Source organism: Taudactylus pleione, unplaced genomic scaffold (genome assembly GCF_031769625.1).
Source record: "Taudactylus pleione unplaced genomic scaffold, aTauple2 ptg000455l, whole genome shotgun sequence".
Taxonomy (NCBI): Eukaryota; Metazoa; Chordata; class Amphibia; order Anura; family Myobatrachidae; genus Taudactylus; species Taudactylus pleione.
Window position 1 is genome coordinate 1063419 of NW_028284857.1, and position 25008 is coordinate 1088426.

The following is a 25008-nucleotide window of genomic DNA, read 5'->3' on the forward strand; positions in this document are numbered from 1 at the left end:
CTGCCCCTCCTCATTACCATACACCCTAACCACTGCCCCTCCTCATTACCATACACCCTAACCACTGCCCCTCCTCATTACCATACGTGCTAACCACTGCCCATCCTCATTACCATACACGCTAACCACTGCCCCTCCTCATTACCATACACCCTAACCACTGCCCCTCCTCATTACCATACACCCTAACCACTGCCCCTCCTCATTACCATACACCCTAACCACTGCCCCTCCTCATTACCATACGCCCTAACCACTGCCCCTCCTCATTACCATACGCGCTAACCACTGCCCCTCCTCATTACCATACACCCTAACCACTGCCCCTCCTCATTACCATACACCCTAACCACTGCCCCTCCTCATTACCATACACCCTAACCACTGCCCCTCCTCATTACCATACACCCTAACCACTGCCCCTCCTCATTACCATACGCCCTAACCACTGCCCCTCCTCATTACCATACGTGCTAACCACTGCCCCTCCTCATTACCATACACCCTAACCACTGCCCCTCCTCATTACCATACACCCTAACCACTGCCCCTCCTCATTACCATACACCCTAATCACTACCCCTCCTCATTACCATACACCCTAACCACTGCCCCTCCTCATTACCATACGTGCTAACCACTGCCCCTCCTCATTACCATACACCCTAATCACTACCCCTCCTCATTACCATACACCCTAACCACTGCCCCTCCTCATTACCATACACCCTAACCACTGCCCCTCCTCATTACCATACACCCTAACCACTGCCCCTCCTCATTACCATACGTGCTAATCACTGCCCCTCCTCATTACCATACACCCTAACCACTGCCCCTCCTCATTACCATACACCCTAACCACTGCCCCTCCTCATTACCATACACCCTAACCACTGCCCCTCCTCATTACCATACGTGCTAACCACTGCCCCTCCTCATTACCATACACCCTAACCACTGCCCCTCCTCATTACCATACACCCTAACCACTGCCCCTCCTCATTACCATACGCCCTAACCACTGCCCCTCCTCATTACCATACGCCCTAACCACTGCCCCTCCTCATTACCATACGCCCTAACCACTGCCCCTCCTCATTACCATACGCCCTAACCACTGCCCCTCCTCATTACCATACACCCTAACCACTGCCCCTCCTCATTACCATACACCCTAACCACTGCCCCTCCTCATTACCATACACCCTAACCACTGCCCCTCCTCATTACCATACACCCTAACCACTGCCCCTCCTCATTACCATACGCCCTAACCACTGCCCCTCCTCATTACCATACGCCCTAACCACTGCCCCTCCTCATTACCATACGCCCTAACCACTGCCCCTCCTCATTACCATACGCCCTAACCACTGCCCCTCCTCATTACCATACACCCTAACCACTGCCCCTCCTCATTACCATACACCCTAACCACTGCCCCTCCTCATTACCATACACCCTAACCACTGCCCCTCCTCATTACCATACACCCTAACCACTGCCCCTCCTCATTACCATACACCCTAACCACTGCCCCTCCTCATTACCATACACCCTAATCACAACCCCTCCTCATTACCATACGCCCTAACCACTGCCCCTCCTCATTACCATACACCCTAACCACTGCCCCTCCTCATTACCATACACCCTAACCACTACCCCTCCTCATTACCATACACCCTAATCACTGCCCCTCCTCATTACCATACACCCTAACCACTGCCCCTCCTCATTACCATACACCCTAATCACTGCCCCTCCTCATTACCATACGTGCTAACCACTGCCCCTCCTCATTACCATACACCCTAACCACTGCCCCTCCTCATTACCATACGTGCTAACCACTGCCCCTCCTCATTACCATACACCCTAATCACTACCCCTCCTCATTACCATACACCCTAACCACTGCCCCTCCTCATTACCATACACCCTAACCACTGCCCCTCCTCATTACCATACACCCTAACCACTGCCCCTCCTCATTACCATACGTGCTAACCACTGCCCCTCCTCATTACCATACACCCTAATCACTACCCCTCCTCATTACCATACGCCCTAACCACTGCCCCTCCTCATTACCATACGCCCTAACCACTGCCCCTCCTCATTACCATACACCCTAACCACTGCCCCTCCTCATTACCATACACCCTAATCACTGCCCCTCCTCATTACCATACACCCTAACCACTGCCCCTCCTCATTACCATACACCCTAACCACTGCCCCTCCTCATTACCATACACCCTAACCACTGCCCCTCCTCATTACCATACGCCCTAACCACTGCCCCTCCTCATTACCATACACCCTAACCACTGCCCCTCCTCATTACCATACACCCTAACCATTGCCCCTCCTCATTACCATACGCCCTAACCACTGCCCCTCCTCATTACCATACACCCTAACCACTGCCCCTCCTCATTACCATACACCCTAACCACTGCCCCTCCTCATTACCATACACCCTAACCACTGCCCCTCCTCATTACCATACACCCTAACCACTGCCCCTCCTCATTACCATACGTGCTAACCACTGCCCCTCCTCATTACCATACACCCTAACCACTGCCCCTCCTCATTACCATACGTGCTAACCACTGCCCCTCCTCATTACCATACACCCTAATCACTACCCCTCCTCATTACCATACACCCTAACCACTGCCCCTCCTCATTACCATACACCCTAACCACTGCCCCTCCTCATTACCATACACCCTAACCACTGCCCCTCCTCATTACCATACGTGCTAACCACTGCCCCTCCTCATTACCATACACCCTAATCACTACCCCTCCTCATTACCATACGCCCTAACCACTGCCCCTCCTCATTACCATACACCCTAACCACTGCCCCTCCTCATTACCATACACCCTAACCACTGCCCCTCCTCATTACCATACACCCTAATCACTGCCCCTCCTCATTACCATACACCCTAACCACTGCCCCTCCTCATTACCATACACCCTAATCACTGCCCCTCCTCATTACCATACGTGCTAACCACTGCCCCTCCTCATTACCATACACCCTAACCACTGCCCCTCCTCATTACCATACACCCTAACCACTGCCCCTCCTCATTACCATACACCCTAACCACTGCCCCTCCTCATTACCATACACCCTAACCACTGCCCCTCCTCATTACCATACACCCTAATCACTACCCCTCCTCATTACCATACACCCTAACCACTGCCCCTCCTCATTACCATACACCCTAACCACTGCCCCTCCTCATTACCATACACCCTAACCACTGCCCCTCCTCATTACCATACGTGCTAACCACTGCCCCTCCTCATTACCATACACCCTAATCACTACCCCTCCTCATTACCATACACCCTAACCACTGCCCCTCCTCATTACCATACACCCTAACCACTGCCCCTCCTCATTACCATACACCCTAACCACTGCCCCTCCTCATTACCATACACCCTAATCACTGCCCCTCCTCATTACCATACACCCTAACCACTGCCCCTCCTCATTACCATACACCCTAACCACTGCCCCTCCTCATTACCATACACCCTAACCACTGCCCCTCCTCATTACCATACACCCTAACCACTGCCCCTCCTCATTACCATACGCCCTAACCACTGCCCCTCCTCATTACCATACGCGCTAACCACTGCCCCTCCTCATTACCATACGCCCTAACCACTGCCCCTCCTCATTACCATACACCCTAACCACTGCCCCTCCTCATTACCATACACCCTAACCACTGCCCCTCCTCATTACCATACACCCTAACCACTGCCCCTCCTCATTACCATACGCCCTAACCACTGCCCCTCCTCATTACCATACGTGCTAACCACTGCCCCTCCTCATTACCATACATCCTAACCACTGCCCCTCCTCATTACCATACACCCTAACCACTGCCCCTCCTCATTACCATACACCCTAATCACTACCCCTCCTCATTACCATACACCCTAACCACTGCCCCTCCTCATTACCATACGTGCTAATCACTGCCCCTCCTCATTACCATACACCCTAATCACTACCCCTCCTCATTACCATACACCCTAACCACTGCCCCTCCTCCTTACCATACACCCTAACCACTGCCCCTCCTCATTACCATACACCCTAACCACTGCCCCTCCTCATTACCATACGTGCTAATCACTGCCCCTCCTCATTACCATACACCCTAACCACTGCCCCTCCTCATTACCATACACCCTAACCACTGCCCCTCCTCATTACCATACACCCTAACCACTGCCCCTCCTCATTACCATACGTGCTAACCACTGCCCCTCCTCATTACCATACACCCTAACCACTGCCCCTCCTCATTACCATACACGCTAACCACTGCCCCTCCTCATTACCATACACCCTAACCACTGCCCCTCCTCATTACCATACGTGCTAACCACTGCCCCTCCTCATTACCATACACCCTAATCACTACCCCTCCTCATTACCATACACCCTAACCACTGCCCCTCCTCATTACCATACACCCTAACCACTGCCCCTCCTCATTACCATACACCCTAACCACTGCCCCTCCTCATTACCATACGTGCTAACCACTGCCCCTCCTCATTACCATACACCCTAATCACTACCCCTCCTCATTACCATACGCCCTAACCACTGCCCCTCCTCATTACCATACACCCTAACCACTGCCCCTCCTCATTACCATACACCCTAACCACTGCCCCTCCTCATTACCATACACCCTAATCACTGCCCCTCCTCATTACCATACACCCTAACCACTGCCCCTCCTCATTACCATACACCCTAATCACTGCCCCTCCTCATTACCATACGTGCTAACCACTGCCCCTCCTAATTACCATACACCCTAACCACTGCCCCTCCTCATTACCATACGTGCTAACCACTGCCCCTCCTCATTACCATACACCCTAATCACTACCCCTCCTCATTACCATACACCCTAACCACTGCCCCTCCTCATTACCATACACCCTAACCACTGCCCCTCCTCATTACCATACACCCTAACCACTGCCCCTCCTCATTACCATACGTGCTAACCACTGCCCCTCCTCATTACCATACACCCTAATCACTACCCCTCCTCATTACCATACGCCCTAACCACTGCCCCTCCTCATTACCATACACCCTAACCACTGCCCCTCCTCATTACCATACACCCTAACCACTGCCCCTCCTCATTACCATACACCCTAATCACTGCCCCTCCTCATTACCATACACCCTAACCACTGCCCCTCCTCATTACCATACACCCTAACCACTGCCCCTCCTCATTACCATACACCCTAACCACTGCCCCTCCTCATTACCATACGCCCTAACCACTGCCCCTCCTCATTACCATACGCCCTAACCACTGCCCCTCCTCATTACCATACGCCCTAACCACTGCCCCTCCTCATTACCATACGCCCTAACCACTGCCCCTCCTCATTACCATACACCCTAATCACTGCCCCTCCTCATTACCATACACCCTAACCACTGCCCCTCCTCATTACCATACACCCTAACCACTGCCCCTCCTCATTACCATACACCCTAACCACTGCCCCTCCTCATTACCATACGCCCTAACCACTGCCCCTCCTCATTACCATACGCCCTAACCACTGCCCCTCCTCATTACCATACGCCCTAACCACTGCCCCTCCTCATTACCATACGCCCTAACCACTGCCCCTCCTCATTACCATACACCCTAACCACTGCCCCTCCTCATTACCATACACCCTAACCACTGCCCCTCCTCATTACCATACACCCTAACCACTGCCCCTCCTCATTACCATACACCCTAACCACTGCCCCTCCTCATTACCATACACCCTAACCACTGCCCCTCCTCATTACCATACACCCTAACCACTGCCCCTCCTCATTACCATACGTGCTAACCACTGCCCCTCCTCATTACCATACACCCTAATCACTACCCCTCCTCATTACCATACGCCCTAACCACTGCCCCTCCTCATTACCATACACCCTAACCACTGCCCCTCCTCATTACCATACACCCTAACCACTGCCCCTCCTCATTACCATACACCCTAATCACTGCCCCTCCTCATTACCATACACCCTAACCACTGCCCCTCCTCATTACCATACACCCTAATCACTGCCCCTCCTCATTACCATACGTGCTAACCACTGCCCCTCCTCATTACCATACACCCTAACCACTGCCCCTCCTCATTACCATACGTGCTAACCACTGCCCCTCCTCATTACCATACACCCTAATCACTACCCCTCCTCATTACCATACACCCTAACCACTGCCCCTCCTCATTACCATACACCCTAACCACTGCCCCTCCTCATTACCATACACCCTAACCACTGCCCCTCCTCATTACCATACGTGCTAACCACTGCCCCTCCTCATTACCATACACCCTAATCACTACCCCTCCTCATTACCATACGCCCTAACCACTGCCCCTCCTCATTACCATACGCCCTAACCACTGCCCCTCCTCATTACCATACACCCTAACCACTGCCCCTCCTCATTACCATACACCCTAATCACTGCCCCTCCTCATTACCATACACCCTAACCACTGCCCCTCCTCATTACCATACACCCTAACCACTGCCCCTCCTCATTACCATACACCCTAACCACTGCCCCTCCTCATTACCATACGCCCTAACCACTGCCCCTCCTCATTACCATACACCCTAACCACTGCCCCTCCTCATTACCATACACCCTAACCATTGCCCCTCCTCATTACCATACGCCCTAACCACTGCCCCTCCTCATTACCATACACCCTAACCACTGCCCCTCCTCATTACCATACACCCTAACCACTGCCCCTCCTCATTACCATACACCCTAACCACTGCCCCTCCTCATTACCATACACCCTAACCACTGCCCCTCCTCATTACCATACGTGCTAACCACTGCCCCTCCTCATTACCATACACCCTAACCACTGCCCCTCCTCATTACCATACGTGCTAACCACTGCCCCTCCTCATTACCATACACCCTAATCACTACCCCTCCTCATTACCATACACCCTAACCACTGCCCCTCCTCATTACCATACACCCTAACCACTGCCCCTCCTCATTACCATACACCCTAACCACTGCCCCTCCTCATTACCATACGTGCTAACCACTGCCCCTCCTCATTACCATACACCCTAATCACTACCCCTCCTCATTACCATACGCCCTAACCACTGCCCCTCCTCATTACCATACACCCTAACCACTGCCCCTCCTCATTACCATACACCCTAACCACTGCCCCTCCTCATTACCATACACCCTAATCACTGCCCCTCCTCATTACCATACACCCTAACCACTGCCCCTCCTCATTACCATACACCCTAATCACTGCCCCTCCTCATTACCATACGTGCTAACCACTGCCCCTCCTCATTACCATACACCCTAACCACTGCCCCTCCTCATTACCATACACCCTAACCACTGCCCCTCCTCATTACCATACACCCTAACCACTGCCCCTCCTCATTACCATACACCCTAATCACTACCCCTCCTCATTACCATACACCCTAACCACTGCCCCTCCTCATTACCATACACCCTAACCACTGCCCCTCCTCATTACCATACACCCTAACCACTGCCCCTCCTCATTACCATACGTGCTAACCACTGCCCCTCCTCATTACCATACACCCTAATCACTACCCCTCCTCATTACCATACACCCTAACCACTGCCCCTCCTCATTACCATACACCCTAACCACTGCCCCTCCTCATTACCATACACCCTAACCACTGCCCCTCCTCATTACCATACACCCTAATCACTGCCCCTCCTCATTACCATACACCCTAACCACTGCCCCTCCTCATTACCATACACCCTAACCACTGCCCCTCCTCATTACCATACACCCTAACCACTGCCCCTCCTCATTACCATACACCCTAACCACTGCCCCTCCTCATTACCATACACCCTAACCACTGCCCCCCTCATTACCATACACCCTAACCACTGCCCCTCCTCATTACCATACACCCTAACCACTGCCCCTCCTCATTACCATACACCCTAACCACTGCCCCTCCTCATTACCATACACCCTAACCACTGCCCCTCCTCATTACCATACACCCTAACCACTGCCCCTCCTCATTGCCATACACCCTAATCACTGCCCCTCCTCATTACCGTACACCCTAATCACTGCCCCTCCTCATTACCGTACACCCTAATCACTGCCCCTCCTCATTACCGTACACCCGCATTACTGCCTCTCCTCATTACCATGCACCCTAACCACTGCCCCTCCTCATTACCGTACACCCTAATCACTGCCCCTCCTCATTACCATACACCCTAACCACTGCCCCTCCTCATTACCATACGTGCTAACCACTGCCCCTCCTCATTACCATACACCCTAACCACTGCCCCTCCTCATTACCATACACCCTAATCACTGCCCCTCCTCATTACCATACACCCTAACCACTGCCCCTCCTCATTACCATACACCCTAACCACTGCCCCTCCTCATTACCATACACCCTAACCACTGCCCCTCCTCATTACCATACACCCTAACCACTGCCCCTCCTCATTACCATACACCCTAACCACTGCCCCTCCTCATTACCATACACCCTAACCACTGCCCCTCCTCATTACCATACACCCTAACCACTGCCCCTCCTCATTACCATACACCCTAACCACTGCCCCTCCTCATTACCATACACCCTAACCACTGCCCCTCCTCATTACCATACACCCTAACCACTGCCCCTCCTCATTACCATACACCCTAACCACTGCCCCTCCTCATTGCCATACACCCTAATCACTGCCCCTCCTCATTACCGTACACCCTAATCACTGCCCCTCCTCATTACCGTACACCCTAATCACTGCCCCTCCTCATTACCGTACACCCGCATTACTGCCTCTCCTCATTACCATGCACCCTAACCACTGCCCCTCCTCATTACCGTACACCCTAATCACTGCCCCTCCTCATTACCATACACCCTAACCACTGCCCCTCCTCATTACCATACGTGCTAACCACTGCCCCTCCTCATTACCATACACCCTAACCACTGCCCCTCCTCATTACCATACGTGCTAACCACTGCCCCTCCTCATTACCATACACCCTAATCACTACCCCTCCTCATTACCATACACCCTAACCACTGCCCCTCCTCATTACCATATACCCTAACCACTGCCCCTCCTCATTACCATACACCCTAACCACTGCCCCTCCTCATTACCATACGTGCTAACCACTGCCCCTCCTCATTACCATACACCCTAATCACTACCCCTCCTCATTACCATACGCCCTAACCACTGCCCCTCCTCATTACCATACACCCTAACCACTGCCCCTCCTCATTACCATACACCCTAACCACTGCCCCTCCTCATTACCATACACCCTAATCACTGCCCCTCCTCATTACCATACACCCTAATCACTGCCCCTCCTCATTACCATACGTGCTAACCACTGCCCCTCCTCATTACCATACACCCTAACCACTGCCCCTCCTCATTACCATACGTGCTAACCACTGCCCCTCCTCATTACCATACACCCTAATCACTGCCCCTCCTCATTACCATACGTGCTAACCACTGCCCCTCCTCATTACCATACACCCTAATCACTACCCCTCCTCATTACCATACACCCTAACCACTGCCCCTCCTCATTACCATACACCCTAACCACTGCCCCTCCTCATTACCATACACCCTAACTACTGCCCCTCCTCATTACCATACGTGCTAACCACTGCCCCTCCTCATTACCATACACCCTAACCACTGCCCCTCCTCATTACCATACGTGCTAACCACTGCCCCTCCTCATTACCATACACCCTAATCACTGCCCCTCCTCATTACCATACACCCGCATTACTGCCTCTCCTCATTACCATGCACCCTAACCACTGCCCCTCCTCATTACCATACACCCGCATTACTGCCCCTCCTCATTACCATACACCCTAATCACTGCCCCTCCTCATTACCATACACCCTAATCACTGCCCCTCCTCATTACCATACACCCTAACCACTGCCCCTCCTCATTACCATACACCCTAATCACTGCCCCTCCTCATTACCATACACCCTAATCACTGCCCCTCCTCATTACCATACACCCTAATCACTGCCCCTCCTCATTACCATACACCCTAACCACTGCCCCTCCTCATTACCATACACCCTAACCACTGCCCCTCCTCATTACCATACACCCTAACCACTGCCCCTCCTTATTACCATACGTCCTAACCACTGCCCCTCCTCATTACCATACACCCTAATCACTGCCCCTCCTCATTACCATACACCCTAACCACTGCCCCTCCTCATTACCATACACCCTAACCACTGCCCCTCCTCATTACCATACGCCCTAACCACTGCCCCTCCTCATTACCATACACCCTAACCACTGCCCCTCCTCATTACCATACGTGCTAACCACTGCCCCTCCTCATTACCATACACCCTAACCACTGCCCCTCCTCATTACCATACGTGCTAACCACTGCCCCTCCTCATTACCATACACCCTAATCACTGTCCCTCCTCATTACCATACGCCCTAATCACTGCCCCTCCTCATTACCATACACCCTAATCACTGCCCCTCCTCATTACCATACACCCTAATCACTGCCCCTCCTCATTACCATACACCCTAATCACTGCCCCTCCTCATTACCATACACCCTTATCATTGCCCCTCCTCATTACCATACACCCTAATCACTGCCCCTCCTCATTACCATACACCCTAACCACTGCCCCTCCTCATTACCATACACCCTAACCACTGCCCCTCCTCATTACCGTACACCCTAATCACTGCCCCTCCTCATTACCGTACACCCTTACCACTGCCCCTCCTCATTACCGTACACCCTAATCACTGCCCCTCCTCATTACCGTACACCCTAACCACTGCCCCTCCTCATTATCGTACACCCTAACCACTGGCCTTCCTCATTACCGTACACCCTAATCACTGCCCCTCCTCATTACCATACACCCTAACCACTGCCCCTCCTCATTACCATACACCCTAATCACTGCCCCTCCTCATTACCATACACCCTAATCACTGCCCCTCCTCATTACCATACACCCTAATCACTGCCCCTCCTCATTACCATACACCCTAATCACTGCCCCTCCTCATTACCGTACACCCTAACCACTGCCCCTCCTCATTACCGTACACCCTAACCACTGCCCCTCCTCATTACCATACACCCTAATCACTGGCCCTCCTCATTACCATACACCCTAATCACTACCCCTCCTCATTACCATACACCCTAATCACTGACCCTCATCTCTGCCCTTCTCATTACTATGCACCCTAATCATTGCGTCTCATTACCAAACTCTAATCACTGCCCTTCATTACATTACACCCTAATCACTGCCCCTCCTCATTCCCATACACCCTCATCACTGCCCCTCCTCATTGCCATGCACCCTCATCACTGCCCTTCTCATTACCATACACCCTAATCACTGCCCCTCCTCGTTACCATACACCCTAATCACTGCCCCTCCTCATTGCCATACACCCTAACCACTGCCCCTCCTCATTACCATACACCCTAATCACTGGCCCTCCTCATTACCATACACCATAATCACTGCCCCTCCTCATTACCATACGTCCTCACTGCCCCTCCTCATTGCCATACACCCTAATCACTGCCTCTCCTCATTACCATACACCCTAATCACTTTCCCTCCTCATTACCATACACCCTAATCACTGCCCCTCCTCATTACCATACACCCTAATCACTGACCCTCATTACATTACACCCTAATCACTGCCCTTCTCATTACCATACACCCTAATCACTACCCCTCCTCATTACCATACACCCTAATCACTGCCCCTCCTCATTACCATACACCCTAATCACTGACCCTCATCTCTGCCCTTCTCATTACTATGCACCCTAATCATTGCGTCTCATTACCAAACTCTAATCACTGCCCTTCATTACATTACACCCTAATCACTGCCCCTCCTCATTCCCATACACCCTCATCACTGCCCCTCCTCATTGCCATGCACCCTCATCACTGCCCTTCTCATTACCATACACCCTAATCACTGCCCCTCCTCGTTACCATACACCCTAATCACTGCCCCTCCTCATTGCCATACACCCTAACCACTGCCCCTCCTCATTACCATACACCCTAATCACTGCCCCCCTCATTACCATACACCATAACCACTGCCCCTCCTCATTACCATACGTCCTAACCACTGCCCCTCCTCATTACCATACACCCTAACCACTGCCCCTACTCATTACTATACACCCTAATCACTGCCCCTCCTCATTACCATACACCCTAATCACTGCCCCTCCTCTTTACCATACACCCTAATCACTGCCCCTCCTCATTACCATTCACCCTAACCACTGCCCCTCCTCATTACCATACACCCTAATCACTGCCCCTCCTCATTACCATACACCCTAATCACTGCCCTTCTCATTACCATACACCCGCATTACTGCCCCTCCTCATTACCATGCACCCTAATCACTGACCCTCATCACTGCCCTTCTCATTACCATACACCCTAATCACTGCCCCTCCTCATTACCATTCACCCTAACCACTGCCCCACCTCATTACCATACAAACTAATCACTGCCCCACCTCATTACCATACATCCTAAGCACTGCCCCTCCTCATTACCGTACAACTTCATCACTGACCCTCCTCATTACCGTTTACCCTAATCACTGCCCCTCCTCATTACCATACACCCTAATCACTGCCCCTACTCATTACCATTCACCCTAATCACTGCCCCTCCTCATTACCATACACCCTAATCACTGCCCCTCCTCATTACCATTCACCCTAATCCCTGCCTCTCCTCATTACCATTCATCCTAATCACTGCCCCTCCTCATTACCATACACCCTAACCACTGCCCCTCCTCATTACAATTCACCCTAATCACTGCCCCTCCTCATTACCATACGTCCTAATCACTGCCCCTCCTCATTACCATACACAATAATCACTGCCCCTCCACATTACCATACACAGTAATCACTGACCCTCATTACATTACACCCTAACCACCGCCCATCTCATTACCATACATCCTCATCACTGCTCCTCATTACCATACACCCTCATCACTGCCCTTCTCATTACCATACACCCTAATCACTGCCCCTCCTCATTACCCTACGTCCTAATCACTGCCCCTACTCATTACCATACACCCTAATCACTGCCCCTCCTCATTACCATACACCCTAAACACTGCCCCTACTCATTACCATACACCCTAACCACTGCCCCTACTCATTACCATACACCCTAATCACTGCCCCTCCTCATTACCATACACCCTAATCACTGCCCCTCCTCATTACCATTCACCCTAATCACTGCCCCTCCTCATTACCATACACCCTAACCACTGCTCCTACTCATTACCATACACCCTAACCACTGCCCCTCCTCATTACCATACACCCTAATCACTGGCCCTCCTCATTACCATACACCCTAATCACTGCCCCTCCTCATTACCATACACCCTAATCACTGCCCTTCTCATTACCATACACCCGCATTACTGCCTCTCCTCATTACCATGCACCCTAATCACTGACCCTCATCACTGCCCTTCTCATAACCATACACCCTAATCACTGCCCCTCCTCATTATCATTCACCCTAACCACTGCCCCTCCTCATTACCATACAAACTAATCACTGCCCCACCACATTACCATACACCCTAAGCACTGCCCCTTCTCATTACCAAACACCCTAACCACAGCCCCTCCTCATTACCATACATCCTCACTGCCCCTCCTCATTGCCATACACCCTAATCACTGCCTCTCCTCATTACCATACACCGTAATCACTTTCCCTCCTCATTACCATACACCCTAATCACTGCCCCTCCTCATTACCATACACCCTAATCACTGACCCTCCTCATTACCATACACCCTAATCACTGACCCTCATCTCTGCCCTTCTCATTACTATGCACCCTAATCATTGCATCTCATTACCAAACTCTAATCACTGCCCTTCATTACATTACACCCTAATCACTGCCCCTCCTCATTACCATACACCCTCATCATTGCCCTTCTCATTACCATACACCCTCATTACTGCCCCTCCTCATTACCATGCACCTTAATCACTGACCCTCATCACTGCCCTTCTCATTACCATACACCCTAATCACTGCCCCTCCTCGTTACCATACACCCTAATCACTGCCGCTCCTCGTTACCATACACCCTAATCACTGCCCCTCCTCATTACCATACACCCTAATCACTGTACAATGCGGGACTTAAATGTGATTATGCAGCACTGTCCCTCATTAGCATGTATTACTGTACAATACGGGACGTAAATGTGATTATGCAGTATTGTCCCTCATTAGCATGTATTACTGTACAATACTGGACGTAGATGTGATTATGCAGTACTGTCCCTCATTAGCATGTATTACTGTACGATACGGGACGTAGTTGTGATTACGCAGCACTGTCCCTCATTAGCATGTATTACTGTACAATACGGGACGTAAATGTGATTATGCAGTACTGTCCCTCATTAGCATGTATAGCTGTACGATACGGGACGTAGATGTGATTATGCAGTATACTGTCCCTCATTTGCATGTATTACTGTACGATACGGGACGTAAATGTGATTATGCAGTACTGTCCCTCATTAGCATGTATTACTGTACAATACGGGACGTAAATGTGATTATGCAGCACTGTCCCACATTACCATGTATTACTGTACAATACGGGACGTACAATACGGGACGTAAATGTGATTATGCAGTACTGTCCCTCATTAGCATGTATTACTGTACAATACGGGACGTAGATGTGATTATGCAGTACTGTCCCTCATTAGCGTGTATTACTGTACAATACGGGACGTAAATGTGATTATGCAGTATTGTCCCTCATTATCATGTATTACTGTACAATACGGGACGTAAATGTGATTACGCTGTACTGTCCCTCATTAGCATGTATTACTGTACGATACGGGACGTAAATGTGATTATGCAGTACTGTCCCTCATTAGCATGTATTACTGTACAATACGGGACGTAAATGTGATTATGCAGTACTGTCCCTCATTACCATGTATTATTGTACGATACAGGACGTAAATGTGATTATGCAGTATTGTCCCTCATTATCATGTATTACTGTACAATACGGGACGTAAATGTGATTATGCAGTACTGTCCCTCATTAGCATGTGTTACTGTACGATACGGGACGTAAATGTGATTACGCAGTATTGTCCCTCATTAGCATGTATTACTGTACGATACGGGGCGTAAATGTGATTACGCAGTATTGTCCCTCATTACCATGTATTACTGTACGATACGGGACGTAAATGTGATGATGCAGTATTGTCCCTCATTACCATGTATTACTGTACAATACGGGACGTAAATGTGATTATGCAGCACTGTCCCTCATTACCATGTATTACTGTACAATACGGGACGTAGATGTGATTATGCAGTATTGTCCCTCATTAGCATGTATTTCTGTACAAGAGGGGACGTAAATGTGATTATGCAGCACTGTCCCTCATTACCATGTATTACTGTACAATACGGGACGTAGATGTGATTATGCAGTATTGTCCCTCATTAGCATGTATTACTGTACGATACGGGACGTAAATGTGATTATGCAGCACTGTCCCTCATTAGCATGTATTACTGTACAATACGGGACGTAAATGTGATTATGCAGTACTGTCCCTCATTAGCATGTATTACTGTACAATACGGGACGTAAATGTGATTACGCAGTACTGTCCCTCATTAGCATGTATTACTGTACAATATGGGACGTAGATGTGATTATGCAGTACTGTCCCTCATTAGCATATATTACTGTACAATACGGGACGTAGATGTGACTATGCAGTACTGTCCCTCATTAGCATGTATTACTGTACAATAGGGGACGTAGATGTGATTATGCAGTACTGTCCCTCATTAGCATGTATTACTGTACAATACGGGACGTAGATGTGATTATGCAGTACTGTCCCTCATTACCATGTATTACTGTACAATACGGGACGTAAATGTGATTATGCAGTATTGTCCCTCATTAGCATGTATTACTGTACAATAGGGGACGTAAATGTGATTATGCAGTACTGTCCCTCATTAGCATGTATTACTGTACAATACGGGACGTAGATGTGATTATGCAGTACTTTCCCTCATTACCATGTATTACTGTACGATACGGGACGTAGATGTGATTATGCAGTATTGTCCCTCATTACCATGTATTACTGTACGATATGGGACGTAAATGTGATTATGCAGTACTGTCCCTCATTAGCATGTATTACTGTACGATACGGGACGTAGATGTGATTATGCAGTACTGTCCCTCATTAGTATGTATTACTGTACAATACGGGACGTAAATGTGATTATGCAGCACTGTCCCTCATTACCATGTATTACTGTACAATACGGGACGTAAATGTGATTACGCAGTACTGTCCCTCATTAGCATGTATTACTGTACGATACGGGACGTAGATGTGATTATGCAGCACTGTCCCTCATTACCATGTATTACTGTACAATACGGGACGTAAATGTGATTATGCAGTATTGTCCCTCATTAGCATGTATTTCTGTACAATAGGGGACGTAAATGTGATTATGCAGCACTGTCCCTCATTACCATGTATTATTGTACGATACAGGACGTAAATGTGATTACGCAGTATTGTCCCTCATTAGCATGTATTACTGTACAATACGGGACGTAAATGTGATTACGCAGTATTGTCCCTCATTAGCATGTATTACTGTACAATGCGGGACGTAAATGTGATTATGTAGCACTGTCCCTCATTACCATGTATTACTGTACAATACGGGACGTAGATGTGATTATGCAGTATTGTCCCTCATTAGCATGTATTACTGTACGATACGGGACGTAAATGTGATTATGCAGTACTGTCCCTCATTAGCATGTATTACTGTACAATACGGGACGTAAATGTGATTATGCAGTACTGTCCCTCATTAGCATGTATTACTGTACAATACGGGACGTAAATGTGATTATGCAGCACTGTCCCTCATTACCATGTATTACTGTACAATACGGGACGTAAATGTGATTATGCAGTACTGTCCCTCATTAGCATGTATTACTGTACAATACGGGACGTAAATGTGATTATGCAGCACTGTCCCTCATTAGCATGTATTACTGTACAATATGGGACGTAGATGTGATTATGCAGTACTGTCCCTCATTAGCATATATTACTGTACAATACGGGACGTAGATGTGATTATGCAGTACTGTCCCTCATTAGCATGTATTACTGTACAATAGGGGACGTAGATGTGATTATGCAGTACTGTCCCTCATTACCATGTATTACTGTACAATACGGGATGTAAATGTGATTATGCAGCACTGTCCCTCATTAGCATGTATTACTGTACAATACGGGACGTAGATGTGATTATGCAGTACTGTCCCTCATTACCATGTATTACTGTACAATACGGGACGTAAATGTGATTATGCAGCACTGTCCCTCATTAGCATGTATTACTGTACAATATGGGACGTAGATGTGATTATGCAGTATTGTCCCTCAATAGCATGTATTACTGTACGATACGGGACGTAGATGTGATTATGCAGTACTGTCCCTCATTAGTATGTATTACTGTACAATACGGGACGTAAATGTGATTATGCAGTACTGTCCCTCATTAGCATGTATTACTGTACAATACGGGACGTAAATGTGATTACGCAGTACTGTCCCTCATTAGCATGTATTACTGTACGATACGGGACGTAGATGTGATTATGCAGCACTGTCCCTCATTACCATGTATTACTGTACAATACGGGACGTAAATGTGATTATGCAGTATTGTCCCTCATTAGCATGTATTTCTGTACAATAGGGGACGTAAATGTGATTATGCAGCACTGTCCCACATTACCATGTATTACTGTACAATACGGGACGTAGATGTGATTATACAGTATTGTCCCTCATTACCATGTATTACTGTACAATACGGGACGTAAATGTGATTATGCAGCACTGTCCCTCATTACCATGTATTACTGTACAATACGGGACGTAAATGTGATTACGCAGTATTGTCCCTCATTAGCATGTATTACTGTACAATACTGGACGTAAATGTGATTATGCAGTACTGTCCCTCATTAACATGTATTACTGTACAATGCGGGACGTAAATGTGATTATGCAGCACTGTCCCTCATTACCATGTATTACTGTACAATACGGGACGTAGATGTGATTATGCAGTATTGTCCCTCATTAGCATGTATTACTGTACGATACGGGACGTAAATGTGATTAGGCAGCACTGTCCCTCATTAGCATGTATTACTGTACAATACGGGACGTAAATGTGATTATGCAGTACTGTCCCTCATTAGCATGTATTACTGTACAATACGGGACGTAAATGTGATTACGCAGTACTGTCCCTCATTAGCATGTATTACTGTACAATACGGGACGTAGATGTGATTATGCAGCACTGTCGCTCATTACCATGTATTACTGTACGATACGGGACGTAGATGTGATTGTGCAGCACTGTCCCTCATTACCATGTATTACTGTACAATACGGGACGTAAATGTGATTACGCAGTATTGTCCCTCATTAGCATGTATTACTGTACAATACTGGACGTAAATGTGATTATGCAGTACTGTCCCTCATTAGCATGTATTATTGTACAATACGGGATGTAAATGTGATTATGCAGCACTGTCCCTCATTAGTATGTATTACTGTACAATACGGGGACGTAAATGTGATTATGCAGTACTGTCCCTCATTAGCATGTATTACTGTACAATACGGGACGTAGATGTGATTATGCAGTACTGTCCCTCATTAGCATGTATTACTGTACAATGCGGGACGTAGATGTGATTATGCAGTACTGTCCCTCATTAGCATGTATAGCTGTACGATACGGGACGTAAATGTGATTATGCAGTACTGTCCCACATTAGCATGTATTACTGTACAATACGGGACGTAGATGTGATTATGCAGCACTGTCGCTCATTACCATGTATTACTGTACAATACGGGACGTAGATGTGATTATGCAGCACTGTCCCTCATTACCATGTATTACTGTACAATACGGGACGTAAATGTGATTACGCAGTATTGTCCCTCATTAGCATGTATTTCTGTACAATACTGGACGTAAATGTGATTATGCAGTACTGTACCTCATTAGCATGTATTACTGTACGATACGGGACGTAGATGTGATTGTGCAGCACTGTCCCTCATTACCATGTATTACTGTACAATACGGGACGTAAATGTGATTACGCAGTATTGTCCCTCATTAGCATGTATTACTGTACAATACTGGACGTAAATGTGATTATGCAGTACTGTACCTCATTAGCATGTATTACTGTACAATACGGGACGTAGATGTGATTATGCAGTATACTGTCCCTCATTAGCATGTATTACTGTACGATACGGGACGTAGATGTGATTATGCAGTATACTGTCCCTCATTAGCATGTATTACTGTACAATACGGGACGTAAATGTGATTATGCAGTACTGTACCTCATTAGCATGTATTACTGTACGATACGGGACGTAAATGTGATTATGCAGTACTGTACCTCATTAGCATGTATTACTGTACGATACGGGACGTAGATGTGATTATGCAGTATACTGTCCCTCATTAGCATGTATTACTGTACGATACGGGCCGTAAATGTGATTATGCAGCACTGTCCCACATTACCATGTATTACTGTACAATACGGGACGTAGATGTGATTATGCAGTACTGTCCCTCATTAGCATGAATTACTGTACAATACGGGACGTAAATGTGATTATGCAGTACTTTCCCTCATTACCATGTATTACTGTACAATACGGGACGTAAATGTGATTATGCAGCACTGTCCCTCATTAGCATGTATTACTGTACAATACGGGACGTAGATGTGATTATGCAGTACTGTCCCTCATTAGCATGTATTACTGTACAATACGGGACGTAAATGTGATTATGCAGTACTTTCCCTCATTAGCATGTATTACTGTACAATACGGGACGTAAATGTGATTATGCAGCACTGTCCCACATTACCATGTATTACTGTACAATACGGGATGTAGATGTAATTATGCAGCACTTTCCCTCATTAGCATGTATTACTGTACAATACGGGACGTAAATGTGATTATGCAGTACTGTCCCTCATTAGCATGTATTACTGTACAATACGGGAGGTAAATGTGATTATGCAGTACTGTCCCTCATTAGCATGTATTACTGTACAATACGGGACGTAAATGTGATTATGCAGTACTGTCCCTCATTACCATGTATTACTGTACAATACGGGACGTAAATGTGATTATGCAGCACTGTCCCACATTACCATGTATTACTGTACAATACGGGACGTAAATGTGATTATGCAGTACTGTCCCTCATTAGCGTGTATTACTGTACAATAGGGGACGTAAATGTGATTATGCAGTACTGTCCCTCATTAGCATGTATTACTGTACAATACGGGACGTAGATGTGATTATGCAGTACTGTCCCTCATTAGCATGTATTACTGTACAATACGGGACGTAGATGTGATTATGCAGTATACTGTCCCTCATTACCATGTATTACTGTACAATACGGGACGTAGATGTGATTATGTAGTACTGTCCCTTATTACCATGTATTACTGTACAATACGGGACGTAGATGTGATTATGCAGTACTGTCCCTCATTAGCATGTATTACTGTACAATACGGGACGTAAATGTGATTATGCAGCACTGTCCCTCATTAGCATGTATTACTGTACAATACGGGACGTAAATCTGATTATGCAGTACTGTCCCTCATTAGCATGTATTACTGTACAATACGGGACGTAAATGTGATTATGCAGTACTGTCCCTCATTAGTATGTATTACTGTACAATACGGGACGTAGATGTGATTATGCAGTATTGTCCCTCATTACCATGTATTACTGTACAATACGGGACGTAAATGTGATTATGCAGTACTGTCCCTCATTAGCATGTATTACTGTACAATACGGGACGTAGATGTAATTATGCAGCACTTTCCCTCATTACCATGTATTACTGTACAATACGGGACGTAGATGTAATTATGTAGCACTTTCCCTCATTAGCATGTATTACTGTACAATGCGGGACGTAGATGTGATTACGCAGTACTTTCCCTCATTAGCATGTATTACTGTACAATACGGGACGTAGATGTAATTATGCAGCACTTTCCCTCATTAGCATGTATTACTGTACGATACGGGACGTAAATGTGATTATGCAGTACTGTCCCTCATTACCATGTATTACTGTACAATACGGGACGTAAATGTGATTATGCAGCACTGTCCCTCATTATCATGTATTACTGTACGATACGGGACGTAGATGTGATTATGCAGTACTGTCCCTCATTAGCATGTATTACTGTACGATACGGGACGTAGATGTGATTATGCAGTACTGTCCCTCATTAGCATGTATTACTGTACAATACGGGACGTAAATGTGATTATGCAGTACTGTCCCTCATTAGCATGTATTACTGTACAATACGGGACGTAAATGTGATTATGCAGTACTGTCCCTCATTAGCATGTATTACTGTACAATACGGGACGTAAATGTGATTATGCAGTACTGTCCCTCATTAGCATGTATTACTGTACAATACGGGACGTAAATGTGATTATGCAGTACTGTCCCTCATTAGCATGTATTACTGTACGATACGGGACGTAAATGTGATTATGCAGTACTGTCCCTCATTAGCATGTATTACTGTACGATACGGGACGTAAATGTGATTACGCAGTACTGTCCCTCATTACCGTGTATTACTGTACGATACGGGACGTAAATGTGATTACGCAGTACTGTCCCTCATTAGCGTGTATTACTGTACGATACGGGACGTAAATGTGATTATGCAGTACTGTCCCTCATTAGCATGTATTACTGTACGATACGGGACGTAAATGTGATTACGCAGTACTGTCCCTCATTAGCATGTATTACTGTACGATACGGGACGTAAATGTGATTACGCAGTACTGTCCCTCATTAGCATGTATTACTGTACAATACGGAACGTAAATGTGATTACGCAGTACTGTCCCTCATTAGCGTGTATTACTGTACAATACGGGACGTAAATGTGATTACGCAGTACTGTCCCTCATTAGCATGTATTACTGTACAATACGGGACGTAAATGTGATTATGCAGCACTGTCCCTCATTAGCATGTATTACTGTACGATACGGGACGTAAATGTGATTACGCAGTACTGTCCCTCATTAGCATGTATTACTGTACAATACGGGACGTAGATGTGATTATGCAGTACTGTCCCTCATTAGCATGTATTACTGTACAATAGGGGACGTAAATGTGATTATGCAGTACTTTCCCTTATTACCATGTATTACTGTACAATACGGGACGTAAATGTGATTACGCAGTACTGTCCCTCATTAGCGTGTATTACTGTACAATACGGGACGTAAATGTGATTACGCAGTACTGTCCCTCATTAGCATGTATTACTGTACGATACGGGACGTAAATGTGATTATGCAGCACTGTCCCTCATTAGCATGTATTACTGTACAATACGGGACGTAAATGTGATTACGCAGTACTGTCCCTCATTAGCATGTATTACTGTACGATACGGGACGTAAATGTGATTACGCAGTACTGTCCCTCATTAGCGTGTATTACTGTACAATACGGGACGTAGATGTGATTATGCAGTACTTTCCCTTATTACCATGTATTACTGTACAATACGGGACGTAGATGTGATTATGCAGCACTGTCCCTCATTAGCGTGTATTACTGTACAATACGGGAGGTAAATGTGATTATGCAGTACTGTCCCTCATTAGCATGTATTACTGTACAATACGGGAGGTAAATGTGATTATGCAGTACTGTCCCTCATTACCATGTATTACTGTACAATACGGGACGTAGATGTGATTATGCAGTATTGTCCCTCATTATCATGTATTACTGTACAATACGGGAGGTAAATGTGATTATGCAGTACTGTCCCTCATTAGCATGTATTACTGTACAATACGGGAGGTAAATGTGATTATGCAGTATTGTCCCTCATTACCATGTATTATTGTACGATACAGGACGTAAATGTGATTACGCAGTACTGTCCCTCATTATCATGTATTACTGTACAATACGGGACGTAAATGTGATTACGCAGTACTGTCCCTCATTAGCGTGTATTACTGTACAATACGGGACGTAGATGTGATTATGCAGTATTGTCCCTCATTAGCATGTATTACTGTACAATATGGGACGTAGATGTAATTATGCAGTACTGTCCCTCATTACCATGTATTACTGTACAATACGGGACGTAAATGTGATTATGCAGTATTGTCCCTCATTATCATGTATTACTGTACAATACGGGACGTAAATGTGATTACGCAGTACTGTCCCTCATTACCATGTATTACTGTACAATACGGGACGTAGATGTGATTATGCAGTATTGTCCCTCATTAGCATGTATTACTGTACGATACGGGACGTAAATGTGATTATGCAGCACTGTCCCTCATTAGCATGTATTACTGTACAATACGGGACGTAAATGTGATTATGCAGCACTGTCCCTCATTACCATGTATTACTGTACAATATGGGACGTAGATGTGATTATGCAGTATTGTCCCTCAATAGCATGTATTACTGTACGATACGGGACGTAGATGTGATTATGCAGTACTGTCCCTCATTAGTATGTATTACTGTACAATACGGGACGTAAATGTGATTATGCAGTACTGTCCCTCATTAGCATGTATTACTGTACAATACGGGACGTAAATGTGATTACGCAGTACTGTCCCTCATTAGCATGTATTACTGTACGATACGGGACGTAGATGTGATTATGCAGCACTGTCCCTCATTACCATGTATTACTGTACAATACGGGACGTAAATGTGATTATGCAGTATTGTCCCTCATTAGCATGTATTTCTGTACAATAGGGAACGTAAATGTGATTATGCAGCACTGTCCCACATTACCATGTATTACTGTACAATACGGGACGTAGATGTGATTATACAGTATTGTCCCTCATTACCATGTATTACTGTACAATACGGGACGTAAATGTGATTATGCAGCACTGTCCCTCATTACCATGTATTACTGTACAATACGGGACGTAAATGTGATTACGCAGTATTGTCCCTCATTAGCATGTATTACTGTACAATACTGGACGTAAATGTGATTATGCAGTACTGTCCCTCATTAACATGTATTACTGTACAATGCGGGACGTAAATGTGATTATGCAGCACTGTCCCTCATTACCATGTATTACTGTACAATACGGGACGTAGATGTGATTATGCAGTATTGTCCCTCATTAGCATGTATTACTGTACGATACGGGACGTAAATGTGATTATGCAGCACTGTCCCTCATTAGCATGTATTACTGTACAATACGGGACGTAAATGTGATTATGCAGTACTGTCCCTCATTAGCATGTATTACTGTACAATACGGGACGTAAATGTGATTACGCAGTACTTTCCCTCATTAGCATGTATTACTGTACGATACGGGACGTAGATGTGATTATGCAGCACTGTCGCTCATTACCATGTATTACTGTACGATACGGGACGTAGATGTGA